The 21032-nt window shown below is 40.4% G+C and overlaps 1 long non-coding RNA gene across 1 annotated transcript; it reads right to left on the bottom strand.

Moving 5' to 3' along the window:
- Positions 1-9824: 9824 nt before the first annotated feature.
- On the bottom strand, positions 9825-10691 carry LOC310770574. Its single transcript, XR_014552285.1, has 2 exons — positions 10613-10691; positions 9825-10090 (listed from the first exon to the last, which is right to left on the bottom strand). It is a non-coding gene; the product is annotated as an uncharacterized lncRNA (long non-coding RNA).
- Positions 10692-21032: the final 10341 nt, after the last annotated feature.

Raw genomic sequence — 21032 nt, 5'->3', positions numbered from 1 at the left:
TGCTGAGTGGTGCCATATACCGTATTTTTCTGTGTATAACACAACCCCATGTTGTTGAGCTTCTTTTGTAAGTTCACCGAGCTGTTGGGCAGCTTTTTGACGATCTCCCACTCTGGCTGACGGAACTGGTGCCGTAATACACCACATACTGGCACTCACCTAATACTCCTCCTAAGCTGGGAAGAGCGGGTAAGCAGCCTCCTCTCTGACATTTCCCTGCTACCACCACAGCACCAGCCCTTGCTTACTTAGCATATTAACCCGTGTATAAGATGACCCTCAATTTATCACAATAATAATAATAATAATAATAATAATAATAATAATAAATAATAATAATAATAATAATAAATTTTATTTATATCCCGCCCTCCCCAGCCAAAGCCGGGCTCAGGGCGGCTAACAACAATCAAATCAGAATAATCAGAAAAAGGTCGTCTTATACATGGGAAAATATGGTACTTCTGCCCCCCAAGTCCTACTCTGATGTCACTCACTACTGCCACAAATACTTCATCCTATCCCTGTTTTTGCTCTCTATGTGGTCTCTAAATAAATGACAAGATAACACAAGCAATGTGCAATGTTTTCCAGCAAGTTACTTCAGAAAAATAGTTAAGGCAACTATCTGCTTGTTATATTAAAAAATGGGGGGAAAAGTTGTACTTTGGGATGGCAACCAGTTCCCGTTTCCTGATGGGAGAGACCCATTCTGCTGTATTATTAGCAAGGTGACCATTCTTCCCTGTCGATCTCTGTAAGACATACTTAAGGGCTTAATGTGATTTAAAGGGAAATTGGATTAGGCAAAGCATGAAAAATCAGAGGTTCTGAATAGCGCTAGAAGAGAATAGTAGAGCAAAACAGGAACAAAAATGAGAAAAGGAAATAGGTTGAAGGCATTCCTAGTTTAGAACGTCATTCACCCACAAAAAAATACCACAGAAGGTCACGGTCTGTATGATGATTTGATGCTTTTACAGTGCAACGTTTTCTTTACGTCTCATTTTTAACCTCTTCATATTTGATCAGGATAGTGGGATTTGCAGAAAGCATTCACATTTTATTGAACAAGAATTACTTGACAGACAGCTGGCTTCTTGCTGACTTGAATAGTCACACTTAATAGAAGACCTTGTTAATGACTAGTGGAGGGAATCACTTCTAGAAGCAGTTACCAGATCTACTGTGCTTGAAACACAAAGGACAGGGTGAGCAGCATGGGCTGGAGAACCAGGCATTTCTCAAGTTCAGCCTGAGTAATTATAGAGCAGCAAATATATAGGAAAGTGTGCCAGATCCTTTCTGAAAGAGAAGATTCCCTATTTATTTGCATTTACATACAGCTTACAACACAAGGTGGTTCACATAATGAAACAAATAAAAATAATGAAATGTGTGTTTCACAATAACAGTTCATAACCCACTTGCACAGGGACCTCTTCAATTTATTACTTGGAGTGCTTAGGAACTTTAATCAATAATAAATGCTTTTTTTGTGTGTGTGCATAAAATGTATATTCCATCAAGGTAGAACTTTTGTTTCTGAGAATTCTTATTTTCCCAGCACTCAAATTTATGCTGCTAGCATAATGAGATCTTGAGTGTTCCATCACTGTTCTAAGCACTGCTTGGAACATGGGTGCAAGGGAGTCTCAGTCATATATTATATATTGTGTTGTGTTGTGTTGTGTTGTGTTGTTGTGTTGTACTAGACTGGTGATTGGGAGTGGCCGCCGAAACCACATAACACTGGTCTTGAAAGACCTACATTGGCTCCCAGTACGTTTCTGAGCACAATTAAAAGTGTTGGTGCTGACCTTTAAAGCCCTAAACGGCCTCAGCCCAGTAAACCTGAAGGAGCATCTCCACCCCGATCGTTCAACCCGGACACTGAGGTCCAGCGCCAAGGGCCTTCTGGCGGTTCCCTCACTGCGAGAAGCAAAGTTACAGGGAACCAGGCAGAGGGCCTTCCCGGTAGTGGCACCCGCCTTGTGGAACGCCCTCCCATCAGATGTCAAAGAAATAAACAACTATCTGATGTTCAGAAGACATCTGAAGGCAGTCCTGTTTAAGGAAGTTTTTAATGACTGATATTTTAATGTATTTTTAATCTTTTGTTGGAAGCCGCCCAGAGTGGCTGGGGAAACCCAGCCAGATGGGTGGGGTATAAATAATAAATAATAATAATAATGTTGGATGGGGCTCTCTAGGTCATCAAAACCAGCTTCATCTTTGAACTTAGATAGTTCCTGTATCATTGCCAGTGATTACCAACACAGTTCTTCCCTTTATGTGTAATACAGTTATACATTGGTTTCTGAACAGCTTAGTTCTCGAACGTTTCGGTTCCCAAACGCCGCAAACCTGGAAGTGACTGTTCCAGTTTGTGAACTATTTTGGAAGCCAAACTTTCGATAGGGCTTCTGTGGTTTCCAATTGGCTGCAGGAGCTTCTTGCAGCCAATCAGAAGCTGCCCTTTGGTTTCCGAAAGTTTTGGAAGTCAAATGGATTCCGTTCCAATGTATGACCATACTACATTTTTGGTATGTCAGAGACTTTTTTGTAGTGAGAAACTAATAGGTAATGATGATGTGCAAGGCCAGTTCCAGACCAAATGGTGCTCTGGGTGCAGAGAACCTTTGCCATCCCCCCTCCCCCATTTGTTTAACTATTGAATACCTTGTTTTTAAAATTTCACTTATAGAATGGTTTTGATGTACAATTTCCATGGGTGATTTATCCCTGTCATGTACTGTGATAAATTTGCACACATGGATCCATCACTCAGACATATACCACTTGCTGAATGCACACTGATTATATGATTTTTTTCCTGCAAATGATGAAAAAGGTTAGCACAAAGCTGGCTAAGCAGGTCAGTGTTGCCAACATTACAAGTGAAAACGAACTATTGTGACCCCCCTCAGTGGTTGAATAGGTAGCCCATGATAGCAGCGACTCCACAAAAGTGGGGACAGAGTGAACTAGAGCTCCCCACCATAAGGTTGTTGAAGGGACCCCCGATAATGAGTAGGCAGAAGAACCCACCACCACACAACTGTCCCTCCTAGACTTAGCTGGAGATGCTGGGATTGAATCTGGGACCTTCTGCATGAGAAGCAGATGTTCTGCTACTGAACTACATCCTTTCCCCAAGGGGAAGCTATTCAAGGATGAGCCATGGAAGACTAATTGACAGAAGAGAGGGAGAGGTGAAACACTAGGACACGGCAACTGGCAGCATCATCTCACCTGTTGTACCTGGGAGAGGAGCTTAGCTCTGAATGAAAAAACTGTGCCAAGAGTTAAGGTGCGGTGAGATGGTAAACAGGCTACAGCTGGGAATGGAAAGGCTGAACCATGAACAACTTGCTTCTAGTTTTGCTCTATCCACTTCCTCCATGCCATGCAGAATTCCATAAAGTTCTATCATGTTGCCACAAAAAGTCTCAAATGCAGCAACCTTTCTTTATTGTGGGGCAGAGGGGTGAGGGCCACCCTTGATCATTTGGGTGGCCCTTTTGGAACCTTTGACAACTTGGCAATAGCCTTTGTGAGGTGAGGCAACCAGAACTGTACGCGGTACCCCAAATGCGTTCACACTATAGATTTGTATAATGACATAATATTGGCAGTTTTATTTTCAATGCCTTTCCAAATGATCCCAAGCATGGATTTTGCCTTTTCACAGCCACTACGCGGGTTGACATCTTCATCGAGTTATCTACAATGACCCCAATTTCCCGCCCACTCCTGCCCCGTGATTCAGGAGACAAAAGACTTCTGATGACGAGTCCTGAGAGAAATTGAAATGGACCAAACTGCCACATCCTTTCAGCAACTTTTTCTAGGGTTTTCATCCCATGCTGCTAAGGCACCCTTCTCTCTTTCTCTCAGTCTCTCTCTCCCCACCCCCCGGTGCCCCTGCTCTGACACAAAGCTTATTCCCCACCACAACTTTTAGGTTAAAGATGCATACTGTGCCATTGCTTACTGAATTGATGTGATGCAAGTACAGGGGAAGCTGAGGGCAGAAATATGTTTAGAAACATCTTCTGGAAGCCCCATCAATGAGATTTTATGCCTTGAAATGGAAAGAAAAGCATTCAAAAGCTGAGAGTTGGCAGGTATGCTTGTTAACCAGAAGAGGAGGGGGAGGCCTGTACCACCCCTGCTACCAGTGGAATGCAGTACTTGTGACTAGCCCACAATACATATATATCTGTGAAAAGGGAAGTTTTTAATGCCTGCTGTGTGAGCAAAGTACATTAGTTTGATAGACAACTCTTTGTTCTTCAACTAGGAGGAAACAATGGCAGCTGGAATAAAGGGAGTTACGGTGAAAGTCATCTTAAGTGCATCACAAATGCATCACAAATATAGAAAGAATGGATCAGAAGACTGTTTGAAAAGAACATACAGCCATGAGTTTTATAAGAACCTAGTACTTTAGGGCCTTCATTCATCTTGCATCAATGCAAATTGAAAGTATCACATTTACTTCAGCAGGGCTTGGATAATACAGCAAAATCCTTGCAATAGCAACATCCAGTAACCCACTGACAAGGAAGGAGTCGGAAGAGGGGGTGGCGAGGGAAGGTGTGGATCTTATTCAAAAGTCACTCATTTCCCCCCTGGAGAAAATTCTCATTGAGTCTATTGAAATCGGGGCAGAAAGAAAGCTGAATAGGGTTCTACTGTGGCAGACTAGAATGGTACCAGTTATGTAACGCCCATGAAAAGCTTCTTTAGAAACCTGGGCATTACTGTAAAAAAAAGAGAGACAAAAGAGAAAAGATTAATAAAAAAAAACTCTCTTTAACATGTACTGTGGAACCAGATGATGAGATTAATCTTTTCCTTTCCCCTTCCAGTTTTGAAACTGGGATTGAAACAGATTGTGAGAAGTAGAAGCTTGTTTGGCTGACAAACTTTAAAAATCCAATTCAGTTGGATACAAATCTGCACCCCTTCAACTAAGTTATTTAGATGTACCGTGCAGGTGAGAAGGGCAAAAGAGATATTTCAACAAATACCTGTGCAAAGGTGTGGGAAAGCTGTGGCTTTCAAGATATTGTTGGACTACAAGTTTTATCATCTGGAGTCCAGTAGTTATAACTACTGCAATTTAAATACATCCCACCACAGTGAGAAAAACTCTGGCCTGTAGTGCCTGCTCAGTCTGCTGACAGAATCTAACTGTCGATGGGCAACTTCAAAGCCCATTCCACCCTTCCTTCTTATAGTTCTTTATCTTTAAATCTCAACTTGGACCAGACAGTGCTTCAGACTGAGAACTCTTTCAAATAGACTGCCTTCCATAAAGTAGGGCATATCGACAACCTAACTAACTTTTCCTGCCACTAAGATGCTCTTACTGCTTCTGCCGTTCCAGTATATTTTTGATGTCTTACATTGCTTTTATTAACTGATAGCTACATTGAGAGCAGAATACTAAAGGATGGTGTCTAACTAATAATAAATGCATCACCAGGTGAGTGAGCGAGTAAGTGAACAAGGTGGGGAAAACATGGAAAAGGCAGGCCGAATGCTTGGATGCTGTCAGCAAAAGTTAACAGAAGTAAAACGAACTAAAGTGACTTACACCAGATGAGGATACATCCATTAGATTTCAATTTCAGATGTCCCATTGCGTATGCATTTCTCAGCACTGTGCTTCCATTTTATTAATGCTCCTCATTTTGTTATGTTATCCCAGCATTTGGCAACCTGTTCTAGAATCCAAATATTTAACGTAATCTGTGGTTAAGTGTATGTGAAGCTATAGCAGAAGTCAGCGCTTGATTCATAAAACTTGTTTTGAGGATGCAATTCTGTTGGTGATCTCTCATCTATAGCAGCCGGGCTACATGCGGAATGTCTGATTTGGAAGTGAGAGTTTGCTGCAAGGCAGGACTGGGAAATGCTGTTAACGCGACTGCAGCTCCATACAAAATTGAATCGTGGTTATAGGGAAATATCCCATTTTGTCCTCTAAAAGATTTAATAACTCCATCTTTGGGGACTTTTGTGTGAATTAAATGCTGCCTGAGGAAGACCAGCAGGAAAGGGGGGGGGGAATCACTCAATTTTCTGTTCGTTCATCATATGGATGAAAAATTCGTGGAATGAGCAGGAAATCTGACCCAAGGGTTATTTTCACAAGTGGCTTAGAACGCATTTGAGTGTGCAGTGAGGCACTAGTGAATGGTAATGTGGGATGGAAAGTGGAAGGGCACCATTAAAAATATTTTTGCATCAATGACTCCTTTCCAGGCTTGGAGAGAAAAAATAAAAACTCACCACACTTCCAATGTTGTTGGCATCCATCTGTCTTGAGAGACAATGGAGTGTGCCTCTGGGGGGTGAAGTCAAATCGCTGCATTAGCAGCACTGAAGTGCAAGCCAGGGCAGTGTGTATGGGGGTCCCAGACGGTAAGCCCCTCCTCTCAGCCTCGCTGATGTGGTCTGAAGGAAAGTAGAGCAATACATTTGGCACCAGTTTGGCTGCAGTAATTGCTGGAAGGAGGCATACAAGGTGCCATTCAACTGTCTTAAGGACTCCACTCTGAAATTGTGTAGGATTTACTCCTTAGCCTTTTTTCCTGCCAAAGATATCCAGCAAGGGAGCAGGGGTTTAGGATCAGAGTTTTCCTTCCCCTAGATGGGCTACCTTCTCAGGTTGACAAGCCCCATCTGCCCCTAACTTCCCGCTACATCAGGCTTCCTCAATCTTGGCCCTCCAGATGTTTTGAGACAATTCCCATCATCCCTGACTACTGGCTCTGCTAGCTAGGGATCATGGGAGTTGTAGGCCAAAAACATCTGGAGGGCCGAGGTTGAGGAAGCCTGCTCTACAGCATGTACAGAAAGCTTCTTGATTGTTGGACCTACTTGTCTACTCAATCCACTGGAGCCTGTCTTCACATGTAGGGGAAGTCCCTAATGCACTAAGGGTTTGAGACTACCCTCACCTCATTTAGCAGCCAGTCAAAGCTGTTTCCCAGGGTGTGGCTGCTATCTCATGCTGACAGCTTCTAGGAGCCACAGGTGATTGCTGGGTGGGGACCAAAGGTGGACAAACTACCCCAGAAAGAGCATGACATGTCCCCCCCACCAGATATACTACATCTCCCCTAACACCCCATACACCCCTTTTAATGTAGGTAGGGACATTGAATGTGTATGTATGGGAACTGAATTGTGATTGAAAGTTCTGCCCACAACCTACATGCATTTAGTTGAAGGTAAGAAATGACCCTCCATGTGTACAAACTGTGTGTGCACCTGTGGGCTCAGTACATAAACTGGGGAACTGTGAAAACGGTACTCCTGTAAGGACACTTCCTATCTTCAGATAAAAGTATGTACGTTTTGTCAAGGGCCTTCCATTGTGATCCTGCTCTTTTCACATGTGTTCAGTGCACCAATTTTGAATGTGTGAAGACTCGTTAGTCTCCCTTTAAAAGATGAACTCGCTGTCCCTGCAGTGGTGGTGCGTGAATAGACATTCAATCTCAAGCAGATCTGCTGTCCAGGAGGGCTCCAGTCTTCTGCTTCAGCTGGAGCTCTCCTCATCTGGCAGATCAACTGGTTCAGCAGATGGGTCAGCCTACTCTGTTTCAAGAGGGAGGCTGGAGGCCTCCCAAGCAGCAGATGCATTGCTGAGTTAGCTGCCCTGGTTGGAATCTTGCTCCTGAGTATTATTGACAGTCCTCTTTGTTGTGGAATGGAATGGTTTGCCCAACCACCCAGCTTAAAATCTCTTTCTTTTGAGCTGGATCATAGTGTGAGGGGTTCTTGCCATCCTTTTTGGAACAGGGATGTGGTAGGCAATGAAGGCAAGACATAGAGCTGTAGTGCTGGGCAGAGCACAAGCCCAAAGGATGCTGATTGAACACTACCGACTCAAAGGCTGCAGCATATATTCACTTATTCTATCATCTAAGCAACTCAGTGACTCACAGGCAAAAAGATGCTGCACCAGGAACTGCTATAGACTGTGAGTTCCAAAGTGACTCAGCAAGTGAACAAAGCAGCAACAACCAATACACAACAAAACCTTCCAGAATCTCTTCTAGCCAATCTGAACTGGGGAGGAAATATCTTCTGGACCACCACCAGTCATGCTGTGTACACGTAATAAATTTAAAGCACATGACTTCCCCAAAAGAATCTTGAAAACTGTGTGGTAGACAGCTACTTTTTTACTCAGCATAGACCCACTGAAATGAAAGAACACGACTAAGTTAGGTCCATTAATTTCAATGGATCTAATATGAATAAAACTTCACTGGATACCACTCTGTAGTTTGTTAAGGGTGCTAGGAGTTGTAGCTCGTTGAGAGCTTCCCAGGATTCTTTGCAGGAAGCCATGTGTTTCAAATGTATGGTGTGCACACAGGCTCAATCAAACCTTGAAAACAAACAAAACAAATCACGTTATGTGCAGGAAATAGTATGGAATGATTCAAGGTACAAACAAACTCCTGTTTTTGGTTGAGATAATTGGTGGTGCTCCATAGGAAGGATGTAAAAAGCACAAGGAAAACAAGACCATTCCTGATCCCAAACAGAATGACCTGTTCGCTCTATTGGAGCCATGCTTGAGTAGCTGTAGTGGGCTATCACTACCATAAAACATCAGGACTCTACAAAAGACTCAATCACATGTCTTCTTTCCTCCTGTAGTGTTTGATGTTATAGTTATTTGGAAACAGGGTTTTCAAAGTCACATTGGTTTATGACTGCTCATATGTCTAAAAACTAATTAACTATGACAAGTTGACCATTAAGAAAAAAAATGTTCCTAACCATGACAAGATGACAGATGTTTTAATGCCAGAAAAATGGCATCCTTTAAAAGGATGTGATGACTTTAAGTTTCAATTAATTAGATGGGGTCTGGAATACAATAGTAATTTGCAAATCATTGAACCTGTTTGGCTAGGATAAGAGTATATCTTATTTTAAAGGTGCCATTCAACACAAATGTGGTCTGACTGTATGGGGGAATTTCACTTTTACTCTACAAATCTACACTTTTTACAATTCAGTATTTAGTAGCTGAGTTAACATCATTTGCTTTCATACAGGTAAAGAGGTCTGCATCCTTTCCCTCCATTTGGTCATTTTCCAGAAAAGTGAATCAAAATTTAAGATTTCCAGATGAAAGGAAGACTGGGTGATTCAGAAGTGAAGATTTTTAAGACAATTCTTCTGTTAAACTAAAAAGAATATTTGTTAAAAACATTTGCTATGCTAGTTATCATACAAAGCAGACAACTTCTATATTTTCCATCTGAGGTAAACAACAGTTTTGAGAGGAGGGCAGTTTAGATCAAGAAAATGGTGTGGGACAGAAGAGTTAACTCTGCCTCCCCCAACACATCAACACCAGTTTGATTCCTCTTTCCCTGGTTGTTTTAAGTTTTAAATAAACCAAGGGAGATCTGGTCATGGTTCTCTGATGTTAATGTCTAGCTTGACCTCTGCAGCAAAAGAAAGGAAGCTGGCTTGGCTAGGTTTCATCTTGTTGCAAATACATTCCTTCTTTTTTTGTGCTCAGACATAATCTAAACAGCCCTTGGTATAAATGTTTAGGAGGTGCAAAGTAGTGTATCTTTTCAAGGTATGCCTATTCCAATTTGTTTCTACAGTTTGGTATTAAACAGATTAAATTTTGTTACTACACAGATCCTCTGATCCATTACCCAGGAGCCTCCTTGAGGACAGTAATTTACTTGTTGGATAATAGTGTATAAATTATAACACACATTTACTGCCTTTAATAGAAATGAGAGTAACACCACATAGGCAGCTATCATAGATGGATAAGTGTTTATTCACTAGATCAACACTTTGAAATTTCGATCATGCTGTGGCTACAGCATCTTTTCCAGGGATGCACATGCATTTATACACTGAGGGAATGGAGTGATAGGTTCTGTCACTTTCTTGTTTCCTCCTTCCATCTTGCAAACACACTTTTCGCTGGCTTGAAGTCGTCACAAAATTTATTTGCTCTTGGAATCTTGCTGAGTCACGGCAGTGAAATGCTTCCTTTGCGCAGAAGATAAGGCAATTCCTGTAACACAAGGCAACAGACAGGAATGGAATTAAACTACCCCTGCAATAAATACACGCTGTTTGACTTTAATGAACCTCAGGACTAAGCATATCAGAACTCTCTCTACGGCACTGGCTATTCAAATCTGCTTAACTCAAAAGCAGGGTATGATGGAGACAACACTCCAACGTATGTTTACCTCCATCCTGATAAGAGGTAAACCTCCTCAAAGATTTCATGCTCTGCTGTTGTCACCACTAGATGAACTGGGCTAAGTCTACAAATCAGTTTCAGTAGATGAATTCTAGGTCCAGTGACCCAGAGTTTTAATTGGCTATTATTTCCCCAGAGGACCCTGGCATCGATCAATATGTATGGGGTGCTTTTCTCTTGCACTTCCTATTCAGACTGCAGAGCTGAAGCCCAAACCAACCAGGGCTGCCGTTTCATATCTGGAGAGGAGACGAGAGATCTGGGGTCTAAAGGCCACTCTCAGATATATTCAAGAAGATAAAGAACATTTCCCAAGTATTTACTTACTTTTAAAATTCCTCTGAAGAACAATGTCAAACGGCAGGTGCTCAGTGCAGTTCAGCCAGTGACCCTTCCTTTGTTTTCCACGCAAAATGAGTTGAGTAATTATTTCTATAGATTAAAAATAGTATATGCAAATGTTCTGCAATTTTGTGCCCTCTGATGTTCCTCCTTTTTGATGATGTGTAAGTGGCCACTCTGCAAGACATGGCTAATCAGAAGAGAATCTCATTTAATTCCTTTAATCCCCGGAATGTGGGCATTGCTAAAGTAAGCATCACTCATGAAAGTATAAACAAAGTATGATGTGGTCAAGGAAACATAATTCACTTCATCCTGTGACTGGAGTTTCTGCTACCATCATATGGAATATATTAATTAGGTAGGAATAAAACATAAATCCAATGAATAAATTAATGCCAATTATATAAATTCTACATTTCAAGAAAATAGCGCTTCAACAGGAAAGGAAATGGCTCACTCCAATCTGTGATTTCTTCTATATTTACCCCAAAATGAACTATGACCCTAGTGATTCCAACAATGGTAGCTGACAATGTGAAGACCCAGGCAGAGAGTTAGGGCCAATGAGGGACACTGAGCTAGACCCCAATAGAGACAAGCCAGGAGGTGGTATTCAACAAAACAATTGCACATACAGTTGGACATCTCTTCTTCCCCTATGCTAGTGATGGCCAAACTTAGTCCTCCAGCTGTTTTGGGACTACAATTCCATCCTGTTAGCTAGGGATGATGGGAGTTGTAGTCCAGAAACAGCTGAAGGGCCAAGTTTGGCCATCACTGCCCTATGCAGATTTAGGGGATGCACAGCAGGAGGAAAATCTTCAGCTTAGCTGTAGCACTACATTGAATGCAATCCAGGAGGACCTAACAGCCAGCCAAGGGTCACAGTGGTCTTTTGACCGTTATTTCTAGACAGTAAATGAACAGCTGACAATGACAAGGTGAGCCCCAACTACAACACCAAGATATTGAGGGAAGACTCCTGGAGCCTCTTAGGAATATGTACTCTTACTACACTCAGCCCCTAGCCCTAATAGCTGTAGTTGGATGATTGACTCCTGCCAGCTCAGAAAAGAAGCCATATATACTGTAGATCTAGATGATATGGATATAATAAATAAGGAAAAAACTCTGCTTGGGGTGTCCTAGCGTTTTACTTTTTGAAATACGGCAACCCTACCTTGCAATAATCTTTTAAGGTAAGTCAAACTTAAAATCCCTGTTCTTAAGTTTGGGCCTGAGGTTTAGAGATAGAATCACCTAAGAAGTTCATAGCTATGGTAAAATTTGAACTGAGGACTTCCTAGATAATGCCTTTGCACTTTTACCATGTCTCTTCCACTTCCAAGTTGATTTGCAAGTACTTGCATTCACTCCATAGACTGAAAGGTCATGTGAGCTGGCCTTTAGGGAAGAGAATTCAGGGATCAAGGCATAAACCACTCATCATCGTTTATGGGTGCTCTCACAAGCATTTCATATGCCGGCTCATTACTCTCATCTTTTGAAGTCATGGTGAGACAGCTGGTCTATAAAACAATTCCTTCTCTGTTAGGTCTGATTTATTGTCTCAGGTTACAACCGCATGATGTTCACAGTTATACTTTGGGTATAGTGTCTCAAGGATTAGCATTTATAGGTCTTCCTCACAAGGTCTGGAGCTGTCCCAACCTTCTCCACATGAAGCTCACTTTCCCTTCGCCTCTTGCTAATTTGAGTTTCTTGCTTTGAGTTTCTATTTTCTTCTTTGTCTTTCATTTTCCATTTATAATTATTATTATTTTTTGGAAAAATATGGAATATTTGTACTTGTCCTTTTTATTTTTGATCATATTTTAGATCATACTTTTTGTTTTGTCTTGCTATTGTTAGGTCCTAAATATTTTTCTTAATCAATTTCAGACTATTGATTGAACTTCTATATAGCTTGGTAATGTTTTCTGCGCTGAAATCCAGGCTGCCACTCATCTTTTGCAATATATGTCATTTATGATTTCCTACTCTAATGTAGTTGAAAATGTGATGGCATAATTGTACAGAAAGGGTCCCCAATATGCAAAGTAATGCTTCCAGGGATGGATGATTTAGTAGCATCCATCATTGCTCTACTGGCGTAAGCTGTAACTGAAATAGCAATTCTTCTAGACTTCTGGGATTCAGATAACAATCTGTAGCCAACTTCTCCAATACCAAATGTTGAGGTGGTGATTTTCAATGGGCCTGGGGGTGAAAGGATAAAAAACTTCCCTCTCTACTTGCTGAACTCCTGATCATGTTTTTCTGTTCACTACAATTAAGGGGAGGGGGGAGGGGAGAGAGAAAAGAAACTGATATAAGGCCTATACCTTTTCCTACTTGGAAATGGGTTAGAGTTGCTTTCTAGAGAAGCAAGAGGGACCAAGGGAAGAAGAGGCCAAGAGCGATTGGTAGAGTCCATAACTCACTTAAATCTCACAAAACAACTGCAAAATGGGCTATCTACACTTAGTGATGAATGAATCTTGCCAGTCATAGCTTTTCACAGTTTCTCCCTCCCCCTGCCCCCATCTTAAGTTTGCCCAATTTCTGCATACATGTCTGATTTAGGGAAAAAAGTTCACATGAGAATTTGTAGCATTTTCACGTGTGTTTCTCTTAATATACACACAATTTTGCCTAGTTTGTATCCAATTTCTCCTCAGTAGAAATCAAAAAATTGTTCATGAGGAGAAACTTCCATTCTGTAAAGGGTGCCTACAGCTTTACTTGGTCCATTGTTAGTCAATTCACGCTTGCTTTTTCCATTGCAGGGTTGGATCACAATTTGCCCTGACATCTACACACATCCTGTAGTAAAACATCATTGAGAGCAAAATGCAGTTATATAACTGTGATCTCCTGGGAAGACAGGGTGTACATTTCATCAACAGCAAAGATGCATAGTTATTATTTGGAGATACAAGGGCACAGTGAAAATGAAAAATAAAATAAAATCCCTGACAGTAAACCAACAAACAGGCTAGAATTTCTCAGATATCTGCTGGCAGCCATCCCCTGCAAGGCATATTCATCAAAGGGATAAAAGAAACCTTTCCCTTCATTGAACGAAGCAAAATTTAAAGTCTTTTACTTCCCTTTCTACATTTAAAATGTACTTTTTAGTTAATGGGACACTTTGTGCTGGAATCAGGAGGGGGAGAGTTTTGTTCATTGAGCGAAGCATACTTCTATTAGGATCAAAACATGCCTTCAACAAAAGCCACTGGATTTTACATCACACCAGTGAATACTTGCCAGTTCTTGAAGCAGTGCAGACACTGTCCACTGTCCACAACCACATATACATATGTGGCTCCCTGGCACACTTAAATCTGTGGTGGCAGGTGCTGGATACATGTCAGAGGTTTTCTATTGGTAAGAGCTAGGTTGAATGAAGTACATATTAGGGGTGCGCATCAGCTTTGTTTGTACTCTGAATAAAGAGGTGAAATGAATGATTCAAGTAATGATTTCACATCCCTTCCTCAAATCATACTATTAACAAGGCATGCCTAGGTGGATCACGTATCCCCCCATGCTTCCAAGGCACTCTGGCCTTGTTCCCCCCCAAAAAAGTTAAACACACGTCATTCCCCACATTTTATTTTCTGAGAGGTAGAGTAGATGGGAGCGTGGGTGTGAGCGCCTTTCATTTTGACAGACAAGTCAGGCTTTTACTCACATTTTCTGAGGCCACTCCAGTCAAAGTGACTTGGGCGAGGGACGTTGAAGTAAATAGAGTTGTTCTTCATACTTATCAGCTTCTGGATAGCTCAGTTGGTGACAGCAAGGTGCTGATGGCACCAAGGTGGCAGGTTCAATCCCCTTATGGGGGGGCTGCATATTCCTGCATGGCAGGGGGTTGGACTGGACAATCCTCAGGGTCCCTTCCAACTCTACAGTTCCATGATTCTATGTGGATCATCATTCTCCAAGTTCAGGCCATGACAGTAGAGTGTAATGAATAGAATTAGACTATGGGGTGACTATACATGTAAAGGAACATGTATAACTCCGGATCCTCTTTGTCTCCTTTTCACTTTTTCTTTTTCTTTTTTGCATTTTCCTTTAAAAAGGTAAACAACTTTCGGGGTGTCCTGGTTTTTACTTTTTGAAATATGGCAAACCTACCTAAGCAGTAAAGACTGTCCTTCTGGAAGAACCTCTGCACCCATTTTTCTGAAATATGCCAGGCCTCGTCCCCTCAGAAGTGCCCATGCCTGCAATTTGCAGCCAATTCTGGCAAAAAAGTTTGAGACTTCCTTTACACACACACACACACACACACACACACACACACACACACACAGCGCAAGTCTTTGCAAGAAAAACTGAGGGGCTTAATCCACTCTGGAAGGCCTCCTTTGTCTGAAAATTTCAGCTACTTATGCAGAAAGTTAATGGGGCAGAATGGAGCTCTGGATTTAACAGATCAGATTCAGACCTGAATAACAAATTGAACTGTAGGAACACAATATAGATCTGAAACAGATTGGACTGCTCCCAAATGCTACAGATACTGGAGGAATGTTGTAGTCATTGCACACACCTAGTTTAAATGCTGACTTCCCTTTGCTCTGTCAATTCTCCAGGCACTCTGTTAAATATACTTTGATTCCTCTCCTTGCATTCTCAGCTTACACTCCACACTTCTATTGTCTACAGAATAAATGCAATTAGTGACCTGACTTCAAATCACCTGAAAGCATTTATATTTTAAAATTTCTGCAGTTGTCTGCATTGCTCTGCTTCCAGCTCTACCCAACCTATTTACCTGCAAGACTAAAATTTTGTGGAAGTGTGTAATACATACCAATGGCAGCATACAGGTGAACTGGAAACCTCTTTCACTTATTGAGAAGGCATTTTAGCTGTCTCAGTGTGTGTGTGTTTTAATATCACAGCAGGGCTTTTAAGGTGTTTCATTTTTTGAGGTCAGTAGGAAAACACATTTTTCACATATTCTTTTGGAGACTGGAATATGTTTATACTCCCCACACAGAGCTCTAAGTCATCATATTTTGGGTTTTTAAAGCAGCATGAAGGGAAATTCTGCACGAATGGGTGTTTTCAGACATGAAGTTTAAATTACTGTTTATTTACTTTTTTTAAAAGATATTTATTGAGGTTTTACAAAAACATAGGTTTACAAAATAGAAAAAAGTCATATAGAAAGAAAAAGATACAAAAACGAGAGCATACATAAAAAAGAAAAAAGAAGAATAAAAATACAAAATACAAAAAACAAATAGATAAAAAAGAATTAAAAACAAATCCGTTTTTTGTAACTTTAAACTCATTAGCTTGTTTCCTTGGCCTCCTCACACCTCCCCTTTTTGTATTCCCATTTAAATAATCAAATCAGCAAATCCTTACCCTCTTTCGTTTATCTTAACTCTATATCTTAACATATTATAACTCTATATTTTCATCCATTATCAATTCATTTTTGCATATTCTTATTACCTTTGTTGCTAATGCCACTTATTTTCAATCCAACATCATTTTAACATTCATTAATTTTACAGTGTTTCTGCAAATAGTCTTTAAATTTCTTCCAGTCTTCTTCCACCAACTCTTCTCCCAGGTCTCGGATTCTGCCAGTCATTTCCGCCAATTCCATATAATCCATTACCTTCATCTGCCATTCTTCCAGGGTGGGTAACTCTTGTGTCTTCCAATACTTTGCAATAAGTATTCTTGCTGCTGTTGTTGCATACATAAAGAAAGTTCTATCCTTCTTTGGCACCAATTGGCCGACTATGCCCAGGAGAAAGGCCTCTGGTTTATTCAGGAAGGTATATTTAAATACCTTTTTCATTTCATTATAGATCATCTCCCAGAAAGCCTTAATCTTTGGGCACGTCCACCAAAGGTGAAAGAATGTACCTTCATTTTCTTTACATTTCCAACATTTATTATCGGGCAAATGATATATTTTTGCAAGCTTGACTGGTGTCATGTACCACCTGTAAATCATTTTCATAATATTCTCTCTTAAGGCATTACATGCTGTAAATTTCATACCGGTGGTCCACAACTGTTCCCAGTCAGCAAACATAATGTTGTGACCAATATCTTGTGCCCATTTGATCATAGCAGATTTAACCGTTTCATCCTGCGTATTCCATTTTAACAGCAAGTTATACATTCTTGAAAGTATCTTAGTTTTGGAATCTAACAGTTCTGTTTCCAATTTTGATTTTTCCACCTGGAAGCCAATTTTTTTATCCAAATTATAGGTCTCTCTTATTTGATAATAATGAAGCCAGACTCGCACTTTATCTTTTAATTTCTCAAAACTCTGCAATTTCAATTTGTCTCCTTCTTGTTCCAATATTTCCCAATATTTCGGCCATTTGGCCTCCATATTGAGTTTTTTCTGAGCCTTCGCTACCATTGGTGACAACCACCTTGGGGTTTTATTTTCCAGTAAATCTTTGTATCTTATCCAGACATTGAACAATGCTTTCCTGACAATATGGTTTTTAAATGCTTTATGTGCTTTAACCTTGTCGTACCACAAATATGCATGCCATCCAAATTACTGTTTAGCCTCTCCAGTGCTATTGTGATTATTGATAGCAGAGGTTAAAACATGGAAAGGAGGCATGCATAATTTGAAGCAGCATTCTAGCCAATGTAGGTTTTGTAGTTACATGGGAGTGGAATTTATTGCTTTGTGTGTAAAAATGTCTTATGGGTGCACGTCTACTATGGCAGGAATCACCAACATGAAATCTGTGGGTGCTTGTGCCCACTTATACCACTTATGGTGCCTGTGAAAAGTCTAAACAAATACCACCTCAAAAACCCACAATACAGAATAGACTGCATTCCTGCTCAGTTCCTATCTGCACTATCTCAGCCTCTCCTGCATTTAAATTGCCCCCTTAAACAGCCCACCTTTCACTGAATGATTAGATGCCCCCCATCCCTTTCATCCTAGACAGAGATGAAGGACAAAGAGATTTTCTCTGTGGCAATGGCTAATGTGGTACATGGCTTTCTCCCACTGATGGAATAGCTGATACAGTGGTACCTCGGGTTAAGTACTTAATTCGTTCCGGAGGTCCGTTCTTAACCTGAAACTGTTCTTAACCTGAAGCACCACTTTAGCTAATGGGGCCTCCTGCTGCTGCCGCGTCATCAGAGCACAATTTCTGTTCTCATCCTGAAGCAAAGTTCTTAACCTGAAGCACTATTTCTGGGTTAGCGGAGTGTGTAACCTGAAGCATATGTAACTTGAAGCATATGTAACCCGAGGTACCACTGTACTGCTTTTCCTGATCTTTTAGATGTTGCATCGACTATGCCATGCCCTCTGACTGCCGGATAGTATGGATCATTTAACAGTGGAGAATCAACTAAGTTAGAAAGTCGAAGATGTGCTCATCAAGATGGATATTTATGTACAGGTTTTTTTCATAAAAACAATTATGAAACAATTATAACAGAAACATTTTATTTATACACGGTGGTCCACACAACTCCCAGATTATGCCTCTTGGAGAGGAGCTTAGAGCTGCTTTGCTCCTTCTCAGCCTTTAATTATTATTTTTTTTACTGTAGCAACATGAACCAGAACTCAACCAGATCGCATGTTAAATGCTCTCCTTACTATAGCCAATAAGAAACCTTTTTTTTAACCTCACCATGTTTAACACATTTGGTGAAGAAAAGCTGGAATGACCACTTGGCAGGGAGAAACCTGCTAGGGTTAGGGACAATGTACTTTTATGAAACTAAGAAGTTGTGTACATTTTACATATTAAAACACACTAATATTTTCAAATTAATTATTCCCCCAACACAGACAATGTTACGATATGGGAGGCCTCATAAAGGAGACATTATGTTTCAAATAGAATCATGTTAGACCAAAATAAAAAAGAGTCAGAATGGCTGCTGCTGGTGGTGGAATATAAATGATCTCCCTACACAAATTTACCAGCTGGAGCTAGAGCATGAAGAAGCATGCTCAGTGAAAATATATATAAAACATTTAAGGCTGTAAGGAAATAATTGGACTTAATTAATTGTACTCAGAAGGAAACAGATGGGGAGAGTTTACATTTTTTGAAACAGGAGTATCCAATGGGATACTCTTCAGAAGTTTTTGGACTACAGTGCCCATCATTCCTAACCATTGACTATGCTAGTTGGGGCTGATGGGACTCCAAATTACCTACATTTGTCTTAAAACAATGAACATTTGAGAGAGACAATAAACTAGGTAGGCTTTTAGTATCATTGCTAAAACACACACACAATAATATGGGCTGAAGGAGGGAAATAAGATACTTACTGTGTTACAGCCTCTAAGTATGTATAACTATACTTCGGAGAACCTACACAAAGAAGGAAATAAATATTTCTGAGAGAAAATTAATTTGAATGCCCACCTCTAACTATAGAGGACACTGAAAATTTGCCAGATCCAATCACAGCAGAAGAATTGCTAAATCATCGTAGCATTTGGGGGGAAAGTAAGCCTGTGGGTGTTCTGCTCAATTTTTAAAAAGTCTTCCTAAATGTATTATCACATCTCTGCTTAACTGCACTGAATAAACAATGCAAAAGCATATTCCCCCCCCAAAAAAAAACTTGGGAAGATGCAAAAATAATTGATATTCTGAAACAGGGCATGGCTGAATGTAATTAATGATGAATATATTTCCAGAAGATCAGGCAAGCTTTATTAGAAATCATAAATTATCACTGTACATACAAAACCTCTTGGTCATAATTCACATAAAAAGAATTTTTTTAAAAAGGCATTTGAGCTATTATTCCTTTATGTGGAAAAAGCTTTCAGAAATTTAGAATGTGATCATCTGTCAGGTTTTAAGTAAACTAGGTATGGCATGAAATGGATCAAGATTTTAGTTGCTAATCCAATTTCATTAATCTCATTAACAGTGCAATCTAGTACCTGTCTACTCATAAGTAAGATCCACTGACTTCATCAAAATTTGCTCCCAGGTGAGTGTGTGTAGCCTAGATGAGGCAGATTCAGATATATTCTACTTTTGTAGAGGAACACATGTCAGGGATATGAATGAATGAATGAAACTTTATTTGCATCTGCCGTCAACCATAGCAACAAAAGAACATTGTGATATACAGAAAACAAAATAAAAAGTTGATTATAAAACACTTTAGGGTCCTGAATCAGCAGTCAAATAGTGGACCTTATTCTGGGTGCCCCAGCTAGAAACTTTGCAACCTTTGCTGTCATCTGTTCCTCTTGATCTGCCAGGAGAAAAGACACGGTGGGCGACCCAGAATGGACAGTAAAAGAGGGGTGATAATCTCATTCCTCAGGTCTTTATAAAGGCAGAGATATTTTATCACCTTTGTTATTTACTTCAGGTGCAGCAGTAAACCATGCTCTCTGACATAATGGCTGATCGTGCAAATACATGTTGCTTGTGTGCACCCAACAGTTTTCATGCAGAAACAAAAATAATCCCAGCTACTGTTAAATAAAGTTGGGGCTCAAGATAACTTCTAAAATGGGGCACAACACTGCTGACATAGTTCAAATTCAAATTCCTATTGTTGTAGCTTCAAGATACAGTGGTACCTCGGGTTACATACGCTTCAGGTTACATACATTTCAGGTTACACACTCTGCTAACCCAGAAATAATGCTTCAGGTTAAGAACTTTGCTTCAGGATAAGAACAGAAATCGGGCTCCAGCGGCGCAGCAGCAGCAGGAGGCCCCATTAGCTAAAGTGGTGCTTCAGGTTAAGAACAGTTTCAGGTTAAGAACGGACCTCCGGAACAAATTAAGTACTTAACCCGAGGTACCACTGTAGTGGTTTTCAACATAGTTGGAAGATAAGTCTTTTTATGTAGCTACAAACCTAGATGAGAAGTAGAATCCATTTTATGTTTCATTTATACATGTAGGACAGAAGAAAAGTTGTTCTTCATAAAGTTGTGATTACAAATGGACATAGCCCATATTCTGAAGATTTGTCCTGTTTTGAATTACATCCTGGTTATGTACAGGCTCTAGATTGCTTTGAGGTACCCTCATACCAATCTTTGAAATCAATGAAATAATTTTAAATAATCTTTCCTTCACTCCTTCTGTGCCCTGGAAGCAGAGACACATCTACCAAGTGGCACTACGGCAGGAGAGGCCTTTCCTCTTTCTTCCAGATGCTCTTAATTAGTGCAGATGTATTGACTAAAATATGCTGTATTTGACAAATTTCTTGGGTGGGTGGGTCAGTGGGTAGGGAGGGATGGAAGTAAATAAAACATATTTCTATTTATTTTCATTACAACTTCATGTTCTTTGACTGTCCTCTAGGTTGGGTATTTCCTCGTAATGTTAAATTAATTAAATGATAGTTAAGCCAAGTGGCA

This window comes from Podarcis filfolensis (genome assembly GCF_964270895.1).
Source record: "Podarcis filfolensis genome assembly, chromosome: 9".
NCBI classification, from domain to species: domain Eukaryota; kingdom Metazoa; phylum Chordata; class Lepidosauria; order Squamata; family Lacertidae; genus Podarcis; species Podarcis filfolensis.
This window is presented reverse-complemented; position numbering and strand designations above follow the sequence as displayed.